Genomic DNA, 24,274 nt, shown 5'->3' with positions numbered 1-24,274 from the left:
CTGGGAGTGATGAAGCTGCAGTAAAGATGTCTATTAGACCTAGCCTGCTGCAGCCCTTGTAGATTCTCATAAAACAAGTTCTTCTTTTCTTGTCAAAATTAATAGCTAAGAATAGGCTGCCTGAGGCAGGCCCCTGTTAAGTGGCCTGCTACTGAAGGCACCAACTACAAACTGAGCTCCCTGTTCATGGAAGCGGGGTTATAGAGGAGGATGCGCTGAGCATCTTGGGAACAGTCAAAAGCTTTGAGCCGGTTGGTGCCTCAGATCAAGATCCTACTCTACACCCCAATGTGAATCCTTGTGGTGTCCAGTGTACCCCACAGAAGAAATTAATGTGTCACACCCATTGGCAGCAACCTTAGAATAGCTGCTGACGGGCACAATTGAGAAAGGAAGGGGGGGGGCATTTGAATCCAGCACATAGATGCAATTCAAATATGTAATTTGTACCTTCCTATTTTAAAATATAATGGATGAACCTCACCCTGTGAGAACAATCTTCATGATCAAGAGATCTAATATGTAAAATAAGTATGAGTTGGGATAGGGCTGGGGAGGGTGGCAGCTCGGGCAGCCCCTCCCCCGTCAAGTTAAGGAGATTCAACTGAGGAAGCACAAGGGAACTCTCGTCTGGGGACAACAACTGCAGGGAGACCACATCTTTTCAGATGAACATGGGAGGGCGGAAGGCTGCCTAATACTGAAGCACCATCAAATATCAAACCATATCCAACAACTAGTACAAGAATTCCTGGGGGAAGGTCTGCAGCAGACGGATTTGCATACGGTGATGTCATCCAAGCAGTGGGCCAAAGTTGGCTGGAACCCTCATCTGCATATAAAAAGAGAAAAGGGGCATGCAGGGCATGGCGGCCTTTTGCAGTGCTTGGATGACCCCTAGTTCGCATTAAACACCCCCACCCTCCTTTGGTGTGGGGCTCATGTTGGCCATGCCCCATCCCCTGAAGCATTCATGCTGATTTCTTGCAGCAGCTGGGCACTGTAACAGCTACAGAGCTGCTCTGTAAGGCAAGTAAAAGGGTGTGGGCCCTGCAGCACCATCTGTAGTTCGCATTGTGCGTTGGAAGGCACAAAGTAAGCAGACGGGAGGAGAAGTCAGGATAGTACACAAGGGCATCCTTTTCTCTTAGTCCGTAGAGGATGCTGGGGTCACATTAAGAACCATGGGGTATAGACGGGATCCGCAAGAGACATGGGCACTTTAAGACTTTCAAAGGGTGTGAACTGGCTCCTCCCTCTTTGCCCCTCCTCCAGACTCCAGTTATAGGAACTGTGCCCAGGGAGACGGACATTTCGAGGAAAGGATTTATTGTTAAACTAAGGTGAGCATCTTACCAGCTCACACCTTAAGCATGCCGCAGAACGTGGCATTCAACAGAACACAAGCCAACGGCATGAACAATTGCAGCAAAAAGCTGACCAGAACCGTAACACAACATGTGTATAACCACAAGTAATAACTGCAGACACAGTATGGACTGGGACGGGTGCCCAGCATCCTCTACGTACTAAGAGAAAAGGATTTACCGGTAGGTATTAAAATCCTATTTTCTCATACGACCTAGAGGATGCTGGGGTCACATTAAGAACCATGGGGTTATACCAAAGCTCTTGAACGGGTGGGAGAGTGCGTACGACTCTGCAGCACCGAATGACCCAACTTGAGGTTATCATCAGCCAAGGTATCAAACTTGTAAAACTTAGCAAAAGTGTTTACTAAACAGCTGCTCGGCAAAGTTGCAATGCCGAGACTCCCCGACCAGCTGCCCAGGATGAATCCACCTTTCTAGTAGAATGGGTCTTCACCTAATTCAGTAACGGCAATCCTGCCGTGGAATGAGCATGCTGAATCTTACCACAGATCCAGCGCATAATGGTCTGCATGGAAGCAGGACACCCAATCCTGTTGGGAGCATACAGGACAAACAGAGCCTCTGTTTTCCTAATCTGAACCGTTCTGGTGACATAAATTTTCAAAGTTCTGACCACAGCCAGAGACTTTGACTCAACGAAGGTGTCAGTGGCCAAAGGCACCATGTGGAAAGATGAACCACCTTTGGCAGAAATTGTTGACGTGTCCTCAATTCTGCTCTATCTTCATGAAAGATCAAATAAAGGCTCTTGTGATACTGCATGGTTTGTACTGTTTTCCATGTGCTCCCAGATCTTTCAAGCAAGTAGCATGGTCAAGAAAGTTCTGTTTGAAAAGAAACAAACATTTACTGTCATTGTTATGCAAATAAACTTACATTAAAGCTAACAAGAAAGCACACTCGTTCTGTCTTTAAACTGATAAAAGAAACCCCAATAATATGGGGCATGCAAAAATTGAGATAAAACTCAGTTTTGCTCCTCTCCACGGAAATCTTTAATAAAAGGCGAAATATTTGTTAGTTCTGAAGAGAAACCAGAGCATGACCAAGATTCCACCTGTCGCCTGAGTGCCATGCCAGCAGTTCTCATTCAGCTCAAAGTGAGCACCCAATTTGAATGAAAGAAAGCAGATTTCTCACCAGGCTTCCCCTTGCTATAAACATGGTTTGTACTCTTTTCCATGTGCTCCCAGATCTTTCAAACAATTAGTGTGGTCAAGAAAGTTCTGTATGAAAAGAAACAAACATTTACTGTAATTTCTATGCAAATGAGCTTACATTAAAGCACACTCGTTCTATCTTTAAACCGATAAAATAAAACCCCAATAAGATGGGGCATGCAAAAATTGAGATAAAACTCAGTTTTGCTCCTCTCCACGGAAATCTTTAGTAAAAGGCGAAAGATTTGTTCGTTCTGAAGAGAAACCACAGCATGACCAAGATTCTACCTGTCGCCTGAGTGCCATGCCAGCAGTCCTCATTCAGCTCAAAGTGAGCACCCAATTTGAAAGAAAGAAAGCAGATTTCTCACCAGGCTTCCCCTTGCTATAAACATGGTTTGTACTCTTTTCCATGTGCTCCCAGATCTTTCAAGCAATTAGTATAGTCAAGAAAGTTCTGTTTGAAAAGAAACAAACATTTACTGTCATTTCTATGCAAATGAGCTTACATTAAAGCACACTCGTTCTGTCTTTAAACTGATAAAAGAAACCCCAATAAGACGGGGCATGCAAAAATTGAGATAAAACTCAGTTTTGCTCCTCTCCACGGAAATCTTTAGTAAAAGGCGAAAGATTTGTTCGTTCTGAAGAGAAACCAGAGCATGACCAAGATTCCACCTGTCGCCTGAGTGCCATGCCAGCAGTCCTCATTCAGCTCAAAGTGAGCACCCAATTTGAAAGAAAGAAAGCAGATTTCTCACCAGGCTTCCCCTTGCTATAAGCATGGTTTGTACTCTTTTCCATGTGCTCCCAGATCTTTCAAGCAATTAGTATGGTCAAGAAATTTCTGCTTGAAAAGAAACAGACATTTATTGTCATTGTTATGCAAATAAACTTACATTAAAGCTAACAAGAAAGCACACTCGTTCTGTCTTTAATCCGATAAAAGAAACCCCAATAATATGGGGCATGCAAAAATTGAGATAAAACTCAGTTTTGCTCCTCTCCACGGAAATCTTTAGTAAAAGGCGAAAGATTTGTTCGTTCTGAAGAGAAACCAGAGCATGACCAAGATTCCACCTGTCGCCTGAGTGCCGTGCCAGCAATCCTCATTCAGATCAAAGTGAGCGCCCAATTTGAAAGAAAGCAGATTTCTCACCTGTCTTCTCCTTGCTATAAGCATGGTTTGTACTGTATTCCATGTGCTCCCAGATCTTTCAAGCAAGTAGCATGGTCAAGAAAGTTCTGTTTGAAAAGAAACAAACATTTACTGTCATTTCTATGCAAATGAGCTTACATTACAGCACACTCATTCTATCTTTAAACTGATAAAAGAAACCCCAAAAAGATGGGGCATGCAAAAATTGAGATAAAACTCGGTTTTGCTCCTCTCCACGGAAATCTTTAGTAAAAGGTGAAAGATTTGTTCGTTCTGAAGAGAAACCAGAGCATGACCAAGATTTTTATCTGAAAATATGTGTTCTCCCTGCAGTTGTTGTCCACAGATGAGAGTTCCCTTGTGCTGCCTCAGTTGAATCTCCTTTACTTGACAGGGGGATGCTCGAGCAGCGACCCTCCCCAGCTCTAGCCCAACTCCTACTTACCTGCCAGGTGAGATACTATGATCATGAAGGTGCTTCTCCCAGGGCAAGGCTCACCCATTGCACTCTGGGTGTGCTGCTTCTGCGATTTCCCCAAATGTGGGAAACTTGACTGCATAATTTGTGTTTCCCCTGGTCGGCTCTCGTATAATTCAGATCTCTTTGTCTCAGGTCTCTCTCCAGCCTAGTTTGCTGTCTGTTTCCACTTCTCTTTTCTTGAGCCGCTCCCTTCTATGCCCTTGCGCACTATCCTGACTTCTCCCGTCTGCTTACTTCGTGCCTTCCAACGCACAATGCAAACTACAGGTAGTGCTGCAGGGCCCACACCCTTTTACTTGCCTTACAGAGCAGCTCTGGAGCTGTTACAGTGCCCAGCTGCTGCAAGAAATTAGCTTGAATGCTTAAGGGGCTGGGGCATAGCCAACATGAGCCCCACACCGAAGGAGGGTGGAGGTGTGTAATGCGAACTAGGGGTCATCCAAGCGCCGCAAAAGGCCGCCATGCCCTGCACGCCCCTTTTCTCTTTTCATATGCAGACGAGGGTTGAAGCCAACTTTGACCCACTGCTTGGATGGCATCACCATATGCAAATCCATCTGCTGCAGGCCTTCCCCCAGGAATGCTTGCACTAGTTGTTGCATTTGGTTTGTTGTTTGGGGGTGCTTCAGTATTAGGCAGCCTTCTGCCCTCCCATGTTCATCTGAAAATATGTGTTCTCCCTGCAGTTGTTGTCCCCAGATGAGAGTTCCCTTGTGCTGCCTCAGTTGAATCTCCTTTACTTGACAGAGATGTGCCTGAGCAGCGGCCCTCCCCAGCCCTATCCCAAATCATACTTATTTTGCATAGGAGAGACCATGGTCTTGAAGATTGTTCTCCCAGGGTGAGGTTCATTCATTGCATTCTGGGTATGCTGACCCCTGTGATTTCCCCAAATGTGGGAAACTCAACTGCATTATTTGTGGTAGTGGGGGACTGTGTTTGTGCTTTCCTCTGGTCAGCTCTGGTAAAAGTCAGATTTATTTGTTTCAGATCTTCCTCTAGCCTTGTTCTTCATTCGAGAGTTCCCTTGTGCTGCCTCAGTTGGATCTCCTTCACTTGACAGGGGGGTGCACGAGCAGCGACCCTCCCCAGCTCTAGCCCAACTTCTACTTACCTGCCAGGTGAGATACTATAATCATGAAGGTGCTTCTCCCACGGCAAGGCTCACCCATTGCACTCTGGATGTGCTGCCCCTGCGATTTCCCCAAATGTGGGAAACTTGACTGCATAATTTGTGTTTCCCCTGGTCGGCTCTCGTATAATTCAGATCTCTTTGTCTCAGGTCTCTCTCCAGCCTAGTTTGCTGTCTGTTTCCACTTCTCTTTTCTTAAGCCGCTCCATTCTATGGCCTTGCGCACTATCCTTACTTCTCCCGTCTGCTTACTTTGTGCCTTCCAATGCACAATGCAAACTACAGGTAGTGCTGCAGGGCCCACACCCTTTTACTTGCCGTACAGAGCAGCTCTGGAGCTGTTACAGTGCCCAGCTGCTGCAAGAAATCAGCTTGAATGCTTCAGGAGCTGGGGCATAGCCAACATGAGCCCCACACCGAAGGAGGGTGGGGGTGTTTAATGCGAACTAAGGGTCATCCAAGCGCCGCAAAAGGCCGTCATGCCCTGCATACCCCTTTTCTCTTTTCATATGCAGATGAGGGTTCCAGCCAACTTTGGCCCACTGCTTGGATGACATCACCGTATGCAAATCCGTCTTCTGCAGAACTTCCCCCAGGAATGCTTGTACTAGTTGTTGCATTTGGTTTGTTGTTTGGGGGTGCTTCAGTATTAGGCAGCCTTCTGCCCTCCCATGTTCATCTGAAAATATGTGTTCTCCCTGCAGTTGTTGTCCCCAGATGGGAGTTCCCTTGTGCTGCCTCAGTTGAATCTCCTTTACTTGACAGAGATGTGCCTGAGCAGCGGCCCTCCCCAGCCCTATCCCAAATCATACTTATTTTGCATAGGAGATACCATGGTCATGAAGATTGTTCTCCGAGGGTGAGGTTCATTCATTGCATTTTGGGTATGCTGACCCCTGTGATTTCTCCAAATGTCGGAAACTCGACTGCATTATTTGTGGTAGTGGGGGACTGTGTTTGTGCTTTCCTCTGGTCAGCTCTGGTAAAAGTCAGATTTCTTTGTCTCAGATTTTCCTCTAGCCTTGTTCTTCTTTCGAGAGTTCCCTTGTGCTGCCTCAGTTGGATCTCATTCACTTGACAGGGGGGTACCCGAGCAGCAACCCTCCCCAGCTCTAGCCCAACTCCTACTTACCTGCCAGGTGAGATACTATGATCATGAAGGTGCTTCTCCCAGGGCAAGGCTCACCCATTGCACTCTGGGTGTGCTGCTCCTGCGATTTCCCCAAATGTGGGACACTTGACTGCATAATTTGTGTTTCCCCTGGTCGGCTCTCGTATAATTTAGAACTCTTTGTCTCAGGTCTCTCTCCAGCCTAGTTTGCTGCCTGTTTCCACTTCTCTTTTCTTGAGCCGCTCCCTTCTATGCCCTTGCGCACTATCCTGACTTCTCCCGTCTGCTTACTTTGTGCCTTCCAACGCACAATGCGAACTACAGGTAGTGCTGCAGGGCCCACACCCTTTTACTTGCCTTACAGAGTAGCTCTGGAGCTGTTACAGTGCCCAGCTGCTGCAAGAAATTAGCTTGAATACTTCAGGGGCTGGGGCATAGCCAACATGAGCCCCACACCGAAGGAGAATGGAGGTGTTTAATGTGAACTAGGGGTCATCCAAGCGCCGCAAAAGGCCGCCATGCCCTGCATAACCCTTTTCTCTTTTCATATGCAGATGAGGGTTCCAGCCAACTTTGGCCCACTGCTTGGATGACATCACCGTATGCAAATCCGTCTTCTGCAGACCTTCTCCCAGGAATGCTTGCACTAGTTGTTGCATTTGGTTTGTTGTTTGGGGGTGCTTCAGTATTAGGCAGCCTTCTGCCCTCCCATGTTCATCTGATATGAGAGCCGACCAGGGGAAACACAAATTATGCAGTCAAGTTTCCCACATTTGGGGAAATCGCAGGGGCAGCACACCCAGGTGAGATACTATAATCAGGACGGTGCTTCTCCCAGGGCAAGGCTCACCCATTGCACTCTGGGTGTGCTGCTCCTACGATTTCCCCAAATGTGGGACACTTGACTGCATAATTTGTGTTTCCTCTGGTCGGCTCTCGTATAATTCAGATCTCTTTGTCTCAGGTCTCTCTCCAGCCTAGTTTGCTGTCTGTTTCCACTTCTTTTTTCTTGAGCCCCTCCCTTCTATACCCTTGTGCACTATCCTGACTTCTCCTCCCGTCTGCTTACTTTGTGCCTTCCAATGCACAATGCAAACTACAGGTAGTGCTGCAGGGCCCACACCCTTTTACTTGCCTTACAGAGCAGCTCTGGAGCTGTTACAGTGCCCAGCTGCTGGAAGAAATCAGCTTGAATGCTTCATGTGATGGGGCATGGCCAACATGAGCCCCACACCAAAGGAGGGTGGGGGTGTTTAATGCGATCTAGGGGTCATCCAAGCACCGCAAAAGGCTGCCATGCCCTGCACGCCCCTTTTCTCTTTTCATATGCAGATGAGGGTTGAAGCCAACTTTGACCCACTGCTTGGATAACATCACCATATGCAAATCCATCTGCTGCAGGCCTTCCCCCAGGAATGCTTGCACTAGTTGTTGCATTTGGTTTGTTGTTTGGGGGTGCTTCAGTATTAGGCAGCCTTCTGCCCTCCCATGTTCATCTGAAAATATGTGTTCTCCCTGCAGTTGTTGTCCCCAGATGAGAGTTCCCTTGTGCTGCCTCAGTTGAATCTCCTTTACTTGACAGAGATGTGCCTGAGCAGCGGCCCTCCCCAGCCCTATCCCAAATCATACTTATTTTGCATAGGAGACACCATGGTCATGAAAATTGTTCACCCAGGGTGACGTTCATTCATTGCATTCTGGGTATGCTGACCCCTGTGATTTCCCCAAATGTGGGAAACTCGCCTGCATTATTTGTGGTAGTGGGGGACTGTGTTTGTGTTTTCCGCTGGTCAGCTCTGGTAAAAGTCAGATTTCTTTGTCTCAGATCTTCCTCTAGCCTTGTTATTCTTTCGAGAGTTCCATTGTGCTGCCTCAGTTGGATCTCCTTCACTTGACAGGGGGGTGCCCGAGCAGCGACCCTCCCCAGCTCTAACCCAACTCCTACTTACCTGCCAGGTGAGATACTATGATCTTGAAGGTGCTTCTCCCAGGTCAAGGCCCACCCATTGCACTCTGGGTGTGCTGCCCCTGCGATTTCCCCAAATGTGGGAAACTTGACTGCATAATTTGTGTTTCCCCTGGTCGACTCTCGTATAATTCAGATCTCTTTGTCTCAGGTCTCTCTCCAGCCTAGTTTGCTGTCTGTTTCCACTTCTCTTTTCTTGAGCTGCTCCCTTCTATGCCCTTGCGCACTATCCTGACTTCTCCCGTCTGCTTACTTTGTGCCTTCCAACGCACAATGCGAACTACAGGTAGTGCTGCAGGGCCCACACCCTTTTATTTGCCTTACAGAGCAGCTCTGGAGCTGTTACAGTGCCCAGCTGCTGCAAGAAATCAGCTTGAATGCTTCAGGGGCTGGGGCATAGCCAACATGAGCCCCACACCGAAGGAGGGTGGAGGTGTTTAATGCGAACTAGGGGTCATCCAAGCGCCGCAAAAGGCCGCCATGCCCTGCATAACCCTTTTCTCTTTTCATATGCAGATGAGGGTTCCAGCCAACTTTGGCCCACTGCTTGGATGACATCACCGTATGCAAATTCGTCTCCTGCAGACCTTCCCCCAGGAATGCTTGTACTAGTTATTGCATATGGTTTGATATTTGATGGTGCTTCAGTATTAGGCAGCCTTCCGCCCACCCATGTTCATCTGAAAAGATGTGGTCTCCCTGCAGTTGTTGTCCCCAGACGAGAGTTCCCTTGTGCCTCCTCAGTTGAATCTCCTTAACTTGACGGGGGAGGGGCTTGCCCGAGCAGCCACCCTCCCCAGCCCTATCCCAACTCATACTTATTTTGCATATGAGATCTCTATATCATGAAGATTGTTCTCACAGGGTGAGGTTCATCCATTATATTTTAAAATAGGAAGGTTCAAATTACATATTTGAATTGCATCTATGTGCTGGATTCAAATGTCCCCCCCCCTTCCTTTCTCAATTGTGCCCGTCAGCAGCTATTCTAAGGTTGCTGCCAATGGGTGTGACACATTAATTTCTTCTGTGGGGTACACTGGACTCCACAAGGATTCACATTGGGGTGTAGAGTAGGATCTTGATCTGAGGCACCAACCGGCTCAAAGCTTTTGACTGTTCCCAAGATGCTCAGCGCATTCTCCTCTATAACCCCGCTTCCATGAACAGGGAGCTCAGTTTGTAGTTGGTGCCTTCAGTAGCAGGCCACTTAACAGGGGCCTGCCTCAGGCAGCCTATTCTTAGCTATTAATTTTGACAAGAAAATAAGAACTTTTTTTATGAGAATCTACAAGGGCTGCAGCAGGCTAGGTCTAATAGACATCTTTACTGCAGCTTCATCACTCCCAGCGGCGCTGTATACTCCCGTGCCCTGGTTGCTGGATCACTGCAGCGGAGGCTCCGGTTTCTTCCTAAGGTCAGTCACACACACACCGCCCTTCCGGATCACGAGGCCGCTGATGAAGGGGAGCGTGGCCGTAGGGGGTGGACCGTGTGCGTACTGGCGTGGACACTGATTACTGGGCAGCCGCTCCACAAGCCACCAGGTACAGTTAAGGAGCACAGGTCTGGGGGTTTTTCTCCCATATTAAACCAATTTTGTACTGCCCGCAGCGCATTGTGATAGGTAATAGGGCCTGATTCAGGTTGGATTGCAATCACAATAAGCGATCCAACTGCAAAAATTGCTAAGAGCATACGCATGTGCCTGCATTTTCTGCGGCACCCCGCAGAGAATGCGATCGCCTCTGCCTGTCAATCGGGGCAGGGGGGGAGAGGGGGGTCAGCAACACTCCATTTCCAAGTCAGGGATGGAGCGGTGCGGGGGCAAGGCTTCAAAATGGGGTCTGCAACGGAGGAGACACAGGGGGCGTGGTCACAGCGGCTGTATGACATCACATTCAGCCGCTGTGATCACAAAAATTGTGGCGGCTTCCTGCGCGCACATACAGTCTGCACCAGCAGAAGGCTACACCATTTTTTATGATCACGCTGAACTGCAGTGCGACTGCAATTACAGCATGGTCAAGAAGGGAGGCGTCATGCTGGGTGGCCATGTCCTGTCACTGTGCAGGAGCCAGCACCGCTCACACACTAGTCCCCGGGTGCAGCCCCCAACCCCCGGGACACCCGGAGCAACAAAATGTAGATTCAGGCAACCAGGCCACGCCCCTACCTATGAAACCATGCCTCCTTTTTACCATTGCGCTGCTTATCTGCGCGCACTGCATTACAATCTCCTTCGCCACCTCTCTGGGTGTCACCAGTGATAGTGACACCTCTGCCATGCTTGTAGCAGCTGGTCCTAAGATCTACGCCTCAAGCCCTGAGTGTTTGCCCTTGTGACTTGTTGATCATCATAGCGAAGCAGATGCTTACAGAAAACTGCAGGGGCTTAGATTGAAAATAAAAAAATTGATGGGTATAAGGTAGAGAGGAGCGGGTTCGGTTCTCCGAGAACCGAATTCCCCACGAACTCCACGTGGTTTACACTGGTCCGAGGCAGGCTCGGTTGTTCCCGCCTGACTCGGAAAACCTGAACAAGGGAAAATGTCATCATCCCGCTGTCGGATTCTCGCGAGATTCGGATTTCATATAAAGAGCTGCGCGTTGCCGCCATTTTTACTCGTGCATTGAAGAGAGAGTGGAGAGGACGTGGCTATGTTCTCTCAGTGGAAATCTCAATATCAGTGCTCAGTATCAGTGGTTACTTATTGCTGCTCAGTAATACTAGTAGTGTGTCTCTCCTGCTCAGTGTCAGTTCTCAGTAGTATCCTCATCAGTGCTCAGTATCACTGCTCATTGTCTTGTGCTGCATTGTGGTGCTCAGCATACTACAGTACATTACTACTAGTCCAGTGCTGCATCTTGCTGCTCAGTGTCAGTTCTAGTATCCTCATCAGTGCTCACTATCACTGCTCATTACATTGTGGTGTTCTGTATACTACAGTAACATAGTAATATAGTAACATATAGTAATATAGTTTTTGAGGTTGAAAAGAGGCAAATTGCCCATCGTGTTCAACCTGTTTTAAGTTGTGATGATTCTACATACTTGCTGAATAATGTTTTATGACTAGTTAACTACTACAACTCATGTTACCCCCGGATTAACCATGTTGATAATTTAAGTATTATAACCTTGGATAGCTTTTTCATTCAGAAATGTATCCATTCCTTTTTTAAATCCAATTACAGAGTCCACCATTACCACCTTCCCTGGCAGGGAATTCCACATCCTGATTGCCCTAACAGTGAAGATCATAGTATCTCACCTGGCAGGTAAGTAGGAGTTGGGCTAGAGCTGTGGAAGATTGCTGCTTGGGCACCCCCTGTCAAGTGAAGGAGATCCAACTGAGGCAGCACAAGGGAACTCTCGAAAGAAGAACAAGGCTAGAGGAAGATCTGAGACAAAGAAATCTGACTTTTACCAGAGCTGACCAGAGGAAAGCACAAACACAGTCCCCCACTACCACAAATAATGCAGTCGAGTTTCCCACATTTGGGGAAATCACAGGGGTCAGCATACCCAGAATGCAATGAATGAACCTCACCCTGGGAGAACAATCTTCATGACCATGGTATCTCCTATGCAAAATAAGTATGATTTGGGATAGGGCTGGGGAGGGCCGCTGCTCAGGCACATCTCTGTCAAGTAAAGGAGATTCAACTGAGGCAGCACAAGGGAACTCTCATCTGGGGACAACAACTGCAGGGAGAACACATATTTTCAGATGAACATGGGAGGGCAGAAGGCTGCCTAAAACTGAAGCACCCCCAAACAACAAACCAAATGCAACTACTAGTGCAAGCATTCCTGGGGGAAGGCCTGCAGCAGATGGATTTGCATATGGTGATGTCATCCAAGCAGTGGGTCAAAGTTGGCTTCAACCCTCGTCTGCATATGAAAAGAAAAAAGGGGTGTGCAGGGCATGGCGGTCTTTTGCGGCGCTTGGATGACCCCTAGTTCGCATTAAACACCTCCACCCTCCTTCGGTGTGGGGCTCATGTTGGCTATGCCCCAGCCCCTGAAGCATTCAAGCTGATTTCTTGCAGCAGCTGGGCACTGTAACAGCTCCAGAGCTGCTCTGTAAAGCAAGTAAAATGGTGTGGGCCCTGCAGCACTACCTGTAGTTTGCATTGTGCGTTGGAAGGCACAAAGTAAGCAGACGGGAGAAGTCAGGATAGTGCACAAGGGTATAGAAGGAGGGGCTCAAGAAAAAAGAAGTGGAAACAGACAGCAAACTAGGCTGGAGAGAGACCTGAGACAAAGAGATCTGAATTATATGAGAGCCGACCAGGGGAAACACAAATTATGAAGTCAAGTTTCCCACATTTGGGGAAATCGCAGGGGCAGCACACCCAGAGTGCAATGGGTGAGCCTTGCCCTGGGAGAAGCATCTTCATGATCATAGTATCTCACCTGGCAGGTAAGTAGGAGTTGGGCTAGAGCTGGGGAGGGTCGCTGCTCGGGCACCCCCCTGTCAAGTGAAGGAGATCCAACTGAGGCAGCACAAGGGAACTCTCGAAAGAAGAACAAGGCTAGAGGAAGATCTGAGACAAAGAAATCTGACTTTTACCCGAGCTGACCAGAGGAAAGCACAAACACAGTCCCCCACTACCACAAATAATGCAGTTGAGTTTCCCACATTTGGGGAAATCACAGGGGTCAGCATACCCAGAATGCAATGAATGAACCTAACCCTGGGAGAACAATCTTCATGACCATGGTATCTCCTATGCAAAATAAGTATGATTTGGGATAGGGCTGGGGAGGGCCGCTGCTCAGGCACATCTCTGTCAAGTAAAGGAGATTCAACTGAGGCAGCACAAGGGAACTCTCATCTGGGGACAACAACTGCAGGGAGAACACATATTTTCAGATGAACATGGGAGGGCAGAAGGCTGCCTAATACTGAAGCACCCCCAAACAACAAACCAAATGCAACAACTAGTGCAAGCATTCCTGGGGGAAGGCCTGCAGCAGATGGATTTGAATATGGTGATGTCATCCAAGCAGTGGGTCAAAGTTGGCTTCAACCCTCGTCTGCATATGAAAAGAATAAAGGGGTGTGCAGGGCATGGCGGCCTTTTGCGGCGCTTGGATGACCCCTAGTTCGCATTAAACACCTCCACCCTCCTTCGGTGTGGGGCTCATGTTGGCTATGCCCCAGCCCCTGAAGCATTCAAGCTGATTTCTTGCAGCAGCTGGGCACTGTAACAGCTCCAGAGCTGCTCTGTAAAGCAAGTAAAAGGGTGTGGGCCCTGCAGCACTACCTGTAGTTTGCATTGTGCGTTGGAAGGCACAAAGTAAGCAGACGGGAGAAGTCAGGATAGTGCACAAGGGTATAGAAGGGAGGGGCTCAAGAAAAAAGAAGTGGAAACAGACAGCAAACTAGGCTGGAGAGAGACCTGAGACAAAGAGATCTGAATTATATGAGAGCCGACCAGGGGAAACACAAATTATGCAGTCAAGTTTCCCACATTTGGGGAAATCGCAGGGGCAGCACACCCAGAGTGCAATGGGTGAGCCTTGCCCTGGGAGAAGCATCTTCATGATCATAGTATCTCACCTGGCAGGTAAGTAGGAGTTGGGCTAGAGCTGGGGAGGGTCGCTGCTCGGGCACCCCCCTGTCAAGTGAAGGAGATCCAACTGAGGCAGCACAAGGGAACTCTCGAAAGAAGAACAAGGCTAGAGGAAGATCTGAGACAAAGAAATCTGACTTTTACCAGAGCTGACCAGAGGAAAGCACAAACACAGTCCCCCACTACCACAAATAATGCAGTTGAGTTTCCCACATTTGGGGAAATCACAGGGGTCAGCATACCCAGAATGCAATGAATGAACCTAACCCTGGGAGAACAATCTTCATGACCATGGTATATCCTATGCAAAATAAGTATGATTTGGGATAGGGCTGGGGAGGGCCGCTGCTCTGGCACATCTCTGTCAAGTAAAAGAGATTCAACTGAGGCAGCACAAGGGAACTCTCATCTGGGGACAACAACTGCAGGGAGAACACATATTTTCAGATGAACATGGGAGGGCAGAAGGCTGCCTAAAACTGAAGCACCCCCAAACAACAAACCAAATGCAACTACTAGTGCAAGCATTCCTGGGGGAAGGCCTGCAGCAGATGGATTTGCATATGGTGATGTCATCCAAGCAGTGGGTCAAAGTTGGCTTCAACCCTCGTCTGCATATGAAAAGAAAAAAGGGGTGTGCAGGGCATGGCGGTCTTTTGCGGCGCTTGGATGACCCCTAGTTCGCATTAAACACCTCCACCCTCCTTCGGTGTGGGGCTCATGTTGGCTATGCCCCAGCCCCTGAAGCATTCAAGCTGATTTCTTGCAGCAGCTGGGCACTGTAACAGCTCCAGAGCTGCTCTGTAAAGCAAGTAAAAGGGTGTGGGCCCTGCAGCACTACCTGTAGTTTGCATTGTGCGTTGGAAGGCACAAAGTAAGCAGACGGGAGAAGTCAGGATAGTGCACAAGGGTATAGAAGGAGGGGCTCAAGAAAAAAGAAGTGGAAACAGACAGCAAACTAGGCTGGAGAGAGACCTGAGACAAAGAGATCTGAATTATATGAGAGCCGACCAGGGGAAACACAAATTATGAAGTCAAGTTTCCCACATTTGGGGAAATCGCAGGGGCAGCACACCCAGAGTGCAATGGGTGAGCCTTGCCCTGGGAGAAGCATCTTCATGATCATAGTATCTCACCTGGCAGGTAAGTAGGAGTTGGGCTAGAGCTGGGGAGGGTCGCTGCTCGGGCACCCCCCTGTCAAGTGAAGGAGATCCAACTGAGGCAGCACAAGGGAACTCTCGAAAGAAGAACAAGGCTAGAGGAAGATCTGAGACAAAGAAATCTGACTTTTACCCGAGCTGACCAGAGGAAAGCACAAACACAGTCCCCCACTACCACAAATAATGCAGTTGAGTTTCCCACATTTGGGGAAATCACAGGGGTCAGCATACCCAGAATGCAATGAATGAACCTAACCCTGGGAGAACAATCTTCATGACCATGGTATCTCCTATGCAAAATAAGTATGATTTGGGATAGGGCTGGGGAGGGCCGCTGCTCAGGCACATCTCTGTCAAGTAAAGGAGATTCAACTGAGGCAGCACAAGGGAACTCTCATCTGGGGACAACAACTGCAGGGAGAACACATATTTTCAGATGAACATGGGAGGGCAGAAGGCTGCCTAATACTGAAGCACCCCCAAACAACAAACCAAATGCAACAACTAGTGCAAGCATTCCTGGGGGAAGGCCTGCAGCAGATGGATTTGAATATGGTGATGTCATCCAAGCAGTGGGTCAAAGTTGGCTTCAACCCTCGTCTGCATATGAAAAGAATAAAGGGGTGTGCAGGGCATGGCGGCCTTTTGCGGCGCTTGGATGACCCCTAGTTCGCATTAAACACCTCCACCCTCCTTCGGTGTGGGGCTCATGTTGGCTATGCCCCAGCCCCTGAAGCATTCAAGCTGATTTCTTGCAGCAGCTGGGCACTGTAACAGCTCCAGAGCTGCTCTGTAAAGCAAGTAAAAGGGTGTGGGCCCTGCAGCACTACCTGTAGTTTGCATTGTGCGTTGGAAGGCACAAAGTAAGCAGACGGGAGAAGTCAGGATAGTGCACAAGGGTATAGAAGGGAGGGGCTCAAGAAAAAAGAAGTGGAAACAGACAGCAAACTAGGCTGGAGAGAGACCTGAGACAAAGAGATCTGAATTATATGAGAGCCGACCAGGGGAAACACAAATTATGCAGTCAAGTTTCCCACATTTGGGGAAATCGCAGGGGCAGCACACCCAGAGTGCAATGGGTGAGCCTTGCCCTGGGAGAAGCATCTTCATGATCATAGTATCTCACCTGGCAGGTAAGTAGGAGTTGGGCTAGAGCTGGGGAGGGTCTCTGCTCGGGCACCCCCCTGTCAAGTGAAGGAGATCCAACTGAGGCAGCACAAGGGAACTCTCGAAAGAAGAACAAGGCTAGAGGAAGATCTGAGACAAAGAAATCTGACTTTTACCAGAGCTGACCAGAGGAAAGCACAAACACAGTCCCCCACTACCACAAATAATGCAGTTGAGTTTCCCACATTTGGGGAAATCACAGGGGTCAGCATACCCAGAATGCAATGAATGAACCTAACCCTGGGAGAACAATCTTCATGACCATGGTATCTCCTATGCAAAATAAGTATGATTTGGGATAGGGCTGGGGAGGGCCGCTGCTCAGGCACATCTCTGTCAAGTAAAAGAGATTCAACTGAGGCAGCACAAGGGAACTCTCATCTGGGGACAACAACTGCAGGGAGAACACATATTTTCAGATGAACATGGGAGGGCAGAAGGCTGCCTAAAACAGAAGCACCCCCAAACAACAAACCAAATGCAACTACTAGTGCAAGCATTCCTGGGGGAAGGCCTGCAGCAGATGGATTTGCATATGGTGATGTCATCCAAGCAGTGGGTCAAAGTTGGCTTCAACCCTCGTCTGCATATGAAAAGAAAAAAGGGGTGTGCAGGGCATGGCGGCCTTTTGCGGCGCTTGGATGACCCCTAGTTCGCATTAAACACCTCCACCCTCCTTCGGTGTGGGGCTCATGTTGGCTATGCCCCAGCCCCTGAAGCATTCAAGCTGATTTCTTGCAGCAGCTGGGCACTGTAACAGCTCCAGAGCTGCTCTGTAAAGCAAGTAAAAGGGTGTGGGCCCTGCAGCACTACCTGTAGTTTGCATTGTGCGTTGGAAGGCACAAAGTAAGCAGACGGGAGAAGTCAGGATAGTGCACAAGGGTATAGAAGGGAGGGGCTCAAGAAAAAAGAAGTGGAAACAGACAGCAAACTAGGCTGGAGAGACCTGAGACAAAGAGATCTGAATTATATGAGAGCCGACCAGGGGAAACACAAATTATGCAGTCAAGTTTCCCACATTTGGGGAAATCGCAGGGGCAGCACACCCAGAGTGCAATGGGTGAGCCTTGCCCTGGGAGAAGCATCTTCATGATCATAGTATCTCACCTGGCAGGTAAGTAGGAGTTGGGCTAGAGCTGGGGAGGGTCGCTGCTCGGGCACCCCCCTGTCAAGTGAAGGAGATCCAACTGAGGCAGCACAAGGCAACTCTCGAAAGAAGAACAAGGCTAGAGGAAGATCTGAGACAAAGAAATCTGACTTTTACCAGAGCTGACCAGAGGAAAGCACAAACACAGTCCCCCACTACCACAAATAATGCAGTTGAGTTTCCCACATTTGGGGAAATCACAGGGGTCAGCATACCCAGAATGCAATGAATGAACCTAACCCTGGGAGAACAATCTTCATGACCATGGTATCTCCTATGCAAAATAAGTATGATTTGGGATAGGGCTGGGGAGGGCCGCTGCTCAGGCACATCTCTGTCAAGTAAAAGAGATTCAACTGAGGCAGCACAAGGGAACTCTCATCTGGGGACAACAACTGCAGGGAGAACACATATTTTCAGATGAACATGGGAGGGCAGAAGGCTGCCTAAAACTGAAGCACCCCCAAACAACAAACCAAATGCAACTACTAGTGCAAGCATTCCTGGGGGAAGGCCTGCAGCAGATGGATTTGCATATGGTGATGTCATCCAAGCAGTGGGTCAAAGTTGGCTTCAACCCTCGTCTGCATATGAAAAGAAAAAAGGGGTGTGCAGGGCATGGCGGCCTTTTGCGGCGCTTGGATGACCCCTAGTTCGCATTAAACACCTCCACCCTCCTTCGGTGTGGGGCTCATGTTGGCTATGCCCCAGCCCCTGAAGCATTCAAGCTGATTTCTTGCAGCAGCTGGGCACTGTAACAGCTCCAGAGCTGCTCTGTAAAGCAAGTAAAAGGGTGTGGGCCCTGCAGCACTACCTGTAGTTTGCATTGTGCGTTGGAAGGCACAAAGTAAGCAGACGGGAGAAGTCAGGATAGTGCACAAGGGTATAGAAGGGAGGGGCTCAAGAAAAAAGAAGTGGAAACAGACAGCAAACTAGGCTGGAGAGAGATCTGAGACAAAGAGATCTGAATTATATGAGAGCCGACCAGGGGAAACACAAATTATGCAGTCAAGTTTCCCACATTTGGGGAAATCGCAGGGGCAGCACACCCAGAGTGCAATGGGTGAGCCTTGCCCTGGGAGAAGCATCTTCATGATCATAGTATCTCACCTGGCAGGTAAGTAGGAGTTGGGCTAGAGCTGGGGAGGGTCGCTGCTCGGGCACCCCCCTGTCAAGTGAAGGAGATCCAACTGAGGCAGCACAAGGGAACTCTCGAAAGAAGAACAAGGCTAGAGGAAGATCTGAGACAAAGAAATCTGACTTTTACCAGAGTTGACCAGAGGAAAGCACAAACACAGTCCCCCACTACCACAAATAATGCAGTTGAGTTTCCCACATTTGGGGAAATCACAGGGGTCAGCATACCCAGAATGCAATGAATGAACCTAACCCTGGGAGAACAATCTTCATGACCATGGTATCTCCTATGCAAAATAAGTATGATTTGGGATAGGGCTGGGGAGGGCCGCTGCTCAGGCACATCTCTGTCAAGTAAAGGAGATTCAACTGAGGCAGCACAAGGGAACTCTCATCTGGGGACAACAACTGCAGGGAGAACACATATTTTCAGATGAACATGGGAGGGCAGAAGGCTGCCTAATACTGAAGCACCCCCAAACAACAAACCAAATGCAACAACTAGTGCAAGCATTCCTGGGGGAAGGCCTGCAGCAGATGGATTTGAATATGGTGATGTCATCCAAGCAGTGGGTCAAAGTTGGCTTCAACCCTCGTCTGCATATGAAAAGAATAAAGGGGTGTGCAGGGCATGGCGGCCTTTTGCGGCGCTTGGATGACCCCTAGTTCGCATTAAACACCTCCACCCTCCTTCGGTGTGGGGCTCATGTTGGCTATGCCCCAGCCCCTGGAGCATTCAAGCTGATTTCTTGCAGCAGCTGGGCACTGTAACAGCTCCAGAGCTGCTCTGTAAAGAAAGTAAAAGGGTGTGGGCCCTGCAGCACTACCTGTAGTTTGCATTGTGCGTTGGAAGGCACAAAGTAAGCAGACGGGAGAAGTCAGGATAGTGCACAAGGGTATAGAAGGGAGGGGCTCAAGAAAAAGTAGTGGAAACAGACAGCAAACTAGGCTGGAGAGCGACCTGAGACAAAGAGATCTGAATTATATGAGAGCCGACCAGGGGAAACACAAATTATACAGTCAAGTTTCCCACATTTGGGGAAATCGCAGGGGCAGCACACCCAGAGTGCAATGGGTGAGCCTTGCCCTGGGAGAAGCATCTTCATGATCATAGTATCTCACCTGGCAGGTAAGTAGGAGTTGGGCTAGAGCTGGGGAGGGTCGCTGCTCGGGCACCCCCCTGTCAAGTGAAGGAGATCCAACTGAGGCAGCACAAGGGAACTCTCGAAAGAAGAACAAGGCTAGAGGAAGATCTGAGACAAAGAAATCTGACTTTTACCAGAGCTGACCAGAGGAAAGCACAAACACAGTCCCCCACTACCACAAATAATGCAGTTGAGTTTCCCACATTTGGGGAAATCACAGGGGTCAGCATACCCAGAATGCAATGAATGAACCTAACCCTGGGAGAACAATCTTCATGACCATGGTATCTCCTATGCAAAATAAGTATGATTTGGGATAGGGCTGGGGAGGGCCGCTGCTCAGGCACATCTCTCTCAAGTAAAGGAGATTCAACTGAGGCAGCACAAGGGAACTCTCATCTGGGGACAACAACTGCAGGGAGAACACATATTTTCAGATGAACATGGGAGGGCAGAAGGCTGCCTAATACTGAAGCACCCCCAAACAACAAACCAAATGCAACAACTAGTGCAAGCATTCCTGGGGGAAGGCCTGCCGCAGATGGATTTGCATATGGTGATGTCATCCAAGCAGTGGGTCAAAGTTGGTTCAAACACCTTTGCAAAGTTCTATAAGTTTGATACCCTGGCTGAGGAGGACCTCCTGTTTGCTCAATCGGTGCTGCAGAGTCATCCGCACTCTCCTGCCCGTTTGGGAGCTTTGGTATAATCCCCATGGTCCTTACGGAGTCCCCAGCATCCTCTAGGACGTAAGAGAAAATAAGATTTTAAACCTACCGGTAAATCTTTTTCTCGTAGTCCGTAGAGGATGCTGGGTGCCCGTCCCAAGTGCGGTCTACTTCTGCAAGACTTGTATATAGTTATTGCTTACATAAGGGTTATATGTTAGTTTTCATCGGTCTTGGACTGATGCTATGTTGTTTTCATACTGTTAACTGTGTAGTATATCACAAGTTATACGGTGTGATTGGTGTGGCTGGTATGAATCTTGACCTTGGATTAACAAAAATCCTTTCCTCGTACTGTCCGTCTCCTCTGGGCACAGTTTCTCTAACTGAGGTATGGAGGAGGGGCATAGAGGGAGGAGCCAGTGCACACCCAGATCTAAAGTCTTTCTTAAAGTGCCCATGTCTGCTGCGGAGCCTGTCTATCCCCCATGGTCCTTACGGAGTCCCCATCATCCTCTACGGACTACGAGAAAAAAAAATTACCGGTAGGTTTAAAATGTTATTTTTTTCTCTTCAACCCACTGCTAAATTGTGCTTCCTAGCTGTTTTTTATAAAATCACTTAATTAAATCTAACTCTGATTACGTCAGAGTAGGCCAGGTACCCTACACCATAAGAGGGGGTTTGAAATTTTGACTTGTCTACTTAAAGATCACCAAAATCTGATGACAAGGTCAATTACATCCCTGGGTGGGATTGAACCACCAACCTTTTGGTTAATAGCCCATGTAAGTGCAAGAAATCCTGAAGCACTCACTCATCATGGGAAAGTACCAATGTGTTTCTTACAAAAATTCTCCAGATTATTGACTTTTTAAAGTTTTTCTAGGAAACGTTCTAGATGAATGATTATTAGCCTTTGTCAGTATTGACTTTTGCAAGGTGTATCTGTGGCGCAATCGGTTATCATGTTTGCCTATTCACAAAAAGGTTGGTGGTTCAATCCCACCCAGGGATGTAATTGACCTTGTAATCAGATTTTGGTGATCTTTAAGTAGACAAGTCAAAATTTCAAAAAACCCCCTTATGGTGTAGGGTACCTGGCCTTCTCTGATGTAATCAGAGTTAGATTTGATTAAGTGATTTTATAAAAAAACAGCTAGGAAGCACAATTTAGCAGTGGGTTGCAGAGAAAAAAAAATATGCTGGCAGAAAAGTCCAATTGAGTGATTAAACAGCTCTTCATTTTCTGATTTTATGTTTATGCTAACAAATTTGCTCTCTGAAAAGTGTCCACAAAGCCAAGTCTCTGATTAACACCTTTGTAGGAATGGTTTTTCACCTATTACTGAAATAAACTTGCTTCATTGGAAAGGCATCAAAGATGCATCCTCATTTCAATGTCTACTGAAATAATACAGGTTGACACCAGGAAACGTCACTGCATCCTTGCTGCTTCCTCATGGGGAAGTCTGTTTAATGTGAAAACAAGGTGATATCTAATCAGCACACAGGTAAGGAATTAAGAAAATCTTTCTTTATGGGTGAAGATGTTTCTCACAAATTGTTGTCCCAATGCATCATTGAAATTCAAGATGGAAGATGATTTTCATATATCACTTGTACATTTTGCATTGCTCTTCTGGTGACAATGTAGTTTGTTTTTGTCAATTACCATTTCAGTAATAGGGTAAAGAAAATTAAGTGGATTTTTTAAAGAAAACAATGCTGTCAATATACTATTAAAACAAATTAAAATGATAAAAGTTATTGTACTTTAAGTAAAAATAAAAGAGCCAAAATATCAATCCCAGTTTTTTATTACATTAATTATAAAAAAAAAAAATGCACATAGCAGAGGATAGTTTCGATCAATCAACCTCTGGGTTATGGGCCCAGCATGCTTCCATTGCACTACTCTGCTGCTCATGGAAGTGTAAGAGATCCTGAAGACTAAATTGATTAAAGGCCTAAAAGTACTGGACTATAAGGAAAGACTTACTAGGCTGAATATTTATACACTAGAAAAGAGGTGCCTAAGAGGAGATATTATTAATATCTTCAAATATGTAAAGATACATAACAAAGAGTTATCAGAGGAATTATTTATTAAAAGAACACGTGGTCACTCGCTGCGACTGGAGGAAAGTTCAGAACGCAATGGAGGAAAGGTTTCTTAACTGTTAGGGCAATCAGGATGTGGAATTCCCTGCCAGGGAAGGTGGTAATGGCGGACTCTGTAATTGGATTTAAGAAAGGAATGGATACATTTCTGAATGAAAAAGCTATCCAAGGTTATAATACTTAAAATATTAACATGGTTAATCCGGGGGTAACATGAGTTATAGTAGCTAACTAGTCATAAAACATTATTCAGCAAGTATGTAGAATCATCACAACTTAAAACAGGTTGAACACGATGGGCAATTTGCCTCTATTCAACCTCAAAAACTATGTTACTATATTACTATGTTATTGTAGTATACAGAACACCACAATGCAATGAGCAGTGATAGTGAGCACTGATGAGGATACTAGAACTGACACAGAGCAGCAAGATGCAGCACTGGACTATTAGTAATGTACTGTAGTATGCTGAGCACCACAATGCAGCACAAGACAATGAGCAGTGATACTGAGCACTGATGAGGATACTACTGAGAACTGACACTGAGCAGGAGAGACACACTACTAGTATTACTGAGCAGCAATAAGTAACCACTGATACTGAGCACTGATATTGAGATTTCCACTGAGAGAACATAGCCACGTCCTCTCCGCTCTCTCTTCAATGCACAAGTAAAAATGGCAGCAACGCGCAGCTCTTTATATGGAATCCGAATCTCGCGAGAATCCGACAGCGGGATGATGACATTTTCCCTTGTTCAGGTTTTCCAAGTCAGGCGGGAACAACCGAGCCTGCCTCGGACCAGTGTAAACCACGTGGAGTTCGTGGGGAATTCGGTTCTCGGAGAACCGAACCCGCTCCTCTCTACCTTATACCCATCAATTTTTTTATTTTCAATCTAAGCCCCTGCAGTTTTCTGTAAGCATCTGCTTCGCTATCATGATCAACAAGTCACAAGGGCAAACACTCAGGGCTTGAGGCGTAGATCTTAGGACCAGCTGCTACAAGCATGGCAGAGGTGTCACTATTACTGGTGACACCCAGAGAGGTGGCGAGGGAGATTGTAATGCAGTGCGCGCAGATAAGCAGCGCAATGGTAAAAAGGAGGCATGGTTTCATAGGTAGGGGCGTGGCCTGGTGGCCTGAATCTACATTTTGTTGCTCCGGGTGTCCCGGGGGTTGGGGGCTGCACCCGGGGACTAGTGTGTGAGCGGTGCTGGCTCCTGCACAGTGACAGGACATGGCCACCCAGCATGACGCCTCCCTTCTTGACCATGCTGTAATTGCAGTCGCACTGCAGTTCAGCGTGATCATAAAAAATGGTGTAGCCTCCTGCTGGTGCAGACTGTATGTGCGCGCAGGAAGCCGCCACCATTTTTGTGATCACAGCGGCTGAATGTGATGTCATACAGCCGCTGTGACCACGCCCCCTGTGTTTCCTCCGTTGCAGACCCCATTTTGAAGCCTTGCACCCGCACCGCTCCATCCCTGACTTGGAAATGGAGTGTTGCTGACCCACCTATCCCCCCCCCCGCCCCGATTGACAGGCAGAGGCGATCGCATTCTCTGCGGGGTGCCGCAGAAAATGCAGGCACATGCGTATGCTCTTAGCAATTTTTGCAGTTGGATCGCTTATTGTGATTGCAATCCAACCTGAATCAGGCCCTATTACCTATCACAATGCGCTGCGGGCAGTACAAAATTGGGTTAATATAGGAGAATGCTTGCACTAG

General features: G+C 47.7%; 20 non-coding genes and 8 pseudogenes across 20 annotated transcripts; 8 read left to right on the top strand and 20 right to left on the bottom strand.

The window, feature by feature from the left end:
* Window positions 1–2,321: 2,321 nt before the first annotated feature.
* LOC135023863 (U5 spliceosomal RNA) lies at window positions 2,322–2,437 on the bottom strand. Its single transcript, XR_010220756.1, has one exon. It is a non-coding gene; the product is annotated as a U5 spliceosomal RNA (small nuclear RNA).
* Window positions 2,438–2,712: 275 nt separating this feature from the next.
* LOC135023848 (U5 spliceosomal RNA) lies at window positions 2,713–2,828 on the bottom strand. The gene has a single exon (XR_010220742.1). It is a non-coding gene; the product is annotated as a U5 spliceosomal RNA (small nuclear RNA).
* A 274-nt stretch (window positions 2,829–3,102) lies between these two features.
* On the bottom strand, window positions 3,103–3,218 carry LOC135023837 (U5 spliceosomal RNA). Its single transcript, XR_010220731.1, has one exon. It is a non-coding gene; the product is annotated as a U5 spliceosomal RNA (small nuclear RNA).
* A 286-nt stretch (window positions 3,219–3,504) lies between these two features.
* LOC135023826 (U5 spliceosomal RNA) lies at window positions 3,505–3,620 on the bottom strand. The gene has a single exon (XR_010220720.1). It is a non-coding gene; the product is annotated as a U5 spliceosomal RNA (small nuclear RNA).
* A 270-nt stretch (window positions 3,621–3,890) lies between these two features.
* LOC135023843 (U5 spliceosomal RNA) lies at window positions 3,891–4,006 on the bottom strand. Its single transcript, XR_010220737.1, has one exon. It is a non-coding gene; the product is annotated as a U5 spliceosomal RNA (small nuclear RNA).
* Window positions 4,007–4,150: 144 nt separating this feature from the next.
* LOC135023719 (U1 spliceosomal RNA) lies at window positions 4,151–4,313 on the top strand. The gene has a single exon (XR_010220646.1). It is a non-coding gene; the product is annotated as a U1 spliceosomal RNA (small nuclear RNA).
* Window positions 4,314–4,984: 671 nt separating this feature from the next.
* On the top strand, window positions 4,985–5,148 carry LOC135023483 (U1 spliceosomal RNA). Its single transcript, XR_010220428.1, has one exon. It is a non-coding gene; the product is annotated as a U1 spliceosomal RNA (small nuclear RNA).
* Window positions 5,149–5,300: 152 nt separating this feature from the next.
* On the top strand, window positions 5,301–5,463 carry LOC135023796 (U1 spliceosomal RNA). Its single transcript, XR_010220698.1, has one exon. It is a non-coding gene; the product is annotated as a U1 spliceosomal RNA (small nuclear RNA).
* Window positions 5,464–6,134: 671 nt separating this feature from the next.
* On the top strand, window positions 6,135–6,298 carry LOC135023578 (U1 spliceosomal RNA). Its single transcript, XR_010220519.1, has one exon. It is a non-coding gene; the product is annotated as a U1 spliceosomal RNA (small nuclear RNA).
* A 152-nt stretch (window positions 6,299–6,450) lies between these two features.
* Window positions 6,451–6,592, top strand: LOC135023734 (U1 spliceosomal RNA; annotated as a pseudogene).
* A 640-nt stretch (window positions 6,593–7,232) lies between these two features.
* LOC135023814 (U1 spliceosomal RNA) lies at window positions 7,233–7,388 on the top strand. The gene has a single exon (XR_010220710.1). It is a non-coding gene; the product is annotated as a U1 spliceosomal RNA (small nuclear RNA).
* A 674-nt stretch (window positions 7,389–8,062) lies between these two features.
* On the top strand, window positions 8,063–8,226 carry LOC135023613 (U1 spliceosomal RNA). The gene has a single exon (XR_010220553.1). It is a non-coding gene; the product is annotated as a U1 spliceosomal RNA (small nuclear RNA).
* Window positions 8,227–8,378: 152 nt separating this feature from the next.
* LOC135023774 (U1 spliceosomal RNA) lies at window positions 8,379–8,541 on the top strand. Its single transcript, XR_010220683.1, has one exon. It is a non-coding gene; the product is annotated as a U1 spliceosomal RNA (small nuclear RNA).
* A 3,303-nt stretch (window positions 8,542–11,844) lies between these two features.
* On the bottom strand, window positions 11,845–12,008 carry LOC135023658 (U1 spliceosomal RNA). The gene has a single exon (XR_010220598.1). It is a non-coding gene; the product is annotated as a U1 spliceosomal RNA (small nuclear RNA).
* Window positions 12,009–12,699: 691 nt separating this feature from the next.
* Window positions 12,700–12,841, bottom strand: LOC135023781 (U1 spliceosomal RNA; annotated as a pseudogene).
* Window positions 12,842–12,993: 152 nt separating this feature from the next.
* Window positions 12,994–13,157, bottom strand: LOC135023873 (U1 spliceosomal RNA). Its single transcript, XR_010220766.1, has one exon. It is a non-coding gene; the product is annotated as a U1 spliceosomal RNA (small nuclear RNA).
* Window positions 13,158–13,849: 692 nt separating this feature from the next.
* On the bottom strand, window positions 13,850–13,991 carry LOC135023688 (U1 spliceosomal RNA; annotated as a pseudogene).
* Window positions 13,992–14,143: 152 nt separating this feature from the next.
* On the bottom strand, window positions 14,144–14,307 carry LOC135023523 (U1 spliceosomal RNA). Its single transcript, XR_010220467.1, has one exon. It is a non-coding gene; the product is annotated as a U1 spliceosomal RNA (small nuclear RNA).
* Window positions 14,308–14,998: 691 nt separating this feature from the next.
* On the bottom strand, window positions 14,999–15,140 carry LOC135023780 (U1 spliceosomal RNA; annotated as a pseudogene).
* Window positions 15,141–15,292: 152 nt separating this feature from the next.
* LOC135023872 (U1 spliceosomal RNA) lies at window positions 15,293–15,456 on the bottom strand. The gene has a single exon (XR_010220765.1). It is a non-coding gene; the product is annotated as a U1 spliceosomal RNA (small nuclear RNA).
* Window positions 15,457–16,148: 692 nt separating this feature from the next.
* On the bottom strand, window positions 16,149–16,290 carry LOC135023686 (U1 spliceosomal RNA; annotated as a pseudogene).
* Window positions 16,291–16,442: 152 nt separating this feature from the next.
* On the bottom strand, window positions 16,443–16,606 carry LOC135023871 (U1 spliceosomal RNA). Its single transcript, XR_010220764.1, has one exon. It is a non-coding gene; the product is annotated as a U1 spliceosomal RNA (small nuclear RNA).
* A 690-nt stretch (window positions 16,607–17,296) lies between these two features.
* LOC135023685 (U1 spliceosomal RNA) lies at window positions 17,297–17,438 on the bottom strand (annotated as a pseudogene).
* Window positions 17,439–17,590: 152 nt separating this feature from the next.
* Window positions 17,591–17,754, bottom strand: LOC135023870 (U1 spliceosomal RNA). The gene has a single exon (XR_010220763.1). It is a non-coding gene; the product is annotated as a U1 spliceosomal RNA (small nuclear RNA).
* Window positions 17,755–18,446: 692 nt separating this feature from the next.
* On the bottom strand, window positions 18,447–18,588 carry LOC135023684 (U1 spliceosomal RNA; annotated as a pseudogene).
* A 152-nt stretch (window positions 18,589–18,740) lies between these two features.
* On the bottom strand, window positions 18,741–18,904 carry LOC135023869 (U1 spliceosomal RNA). Its single transcript, XR_010220762.1, has one exon. It is a non-coding gene; the product is annotated as a U1 spliceosomal RNA (small nuclear RNA).
* A 691-nt stretch (window positions 18,905–19,595) lies between these two features.
* Window positions 19,596–19,737, bottom strand: LOC135023680 (U1 spliceosomal RNA; annotated as a pseudogene).
* Window positions 19,738–19,889: 152 nt separating this feature from the next.
* Window positions 19,890–20,053, bottom strand: LOC135023868 (U1 spliceosomal RNA). Its single transcript, XR_010220761.1, has one exon. It is a non-coding gene; the product is annotated as a U1 spliceosomal RNA (small nuclear RNA).
* Window positions 20,054–24,274: the final 4,221 nt, after the last annotated feature.

The sequence above is a fragment of the Pseudophryne corroboree genome, unplaced genomic scaffold (genome assembly GCF_028390025.1).
Source record: "Pseudophryne corroboree isolate aPseCor3 unplaced genomic scaffold, aPseCor3.hap2 scaffold_400, whole genome shotgun sequence".
Classification (NCBI taxonomy): Eukaryota; Metazoa; Chordata; class Amphibia; order Anura; family Myobatrachidae; genus Pseudophryne; species Pseudophryne corroboree.
The sequence above is the reverse complement of the archived record's forward strand: the minus strand, read 5'-3'. Positions and strand labels throughout refer to the sequence as shown.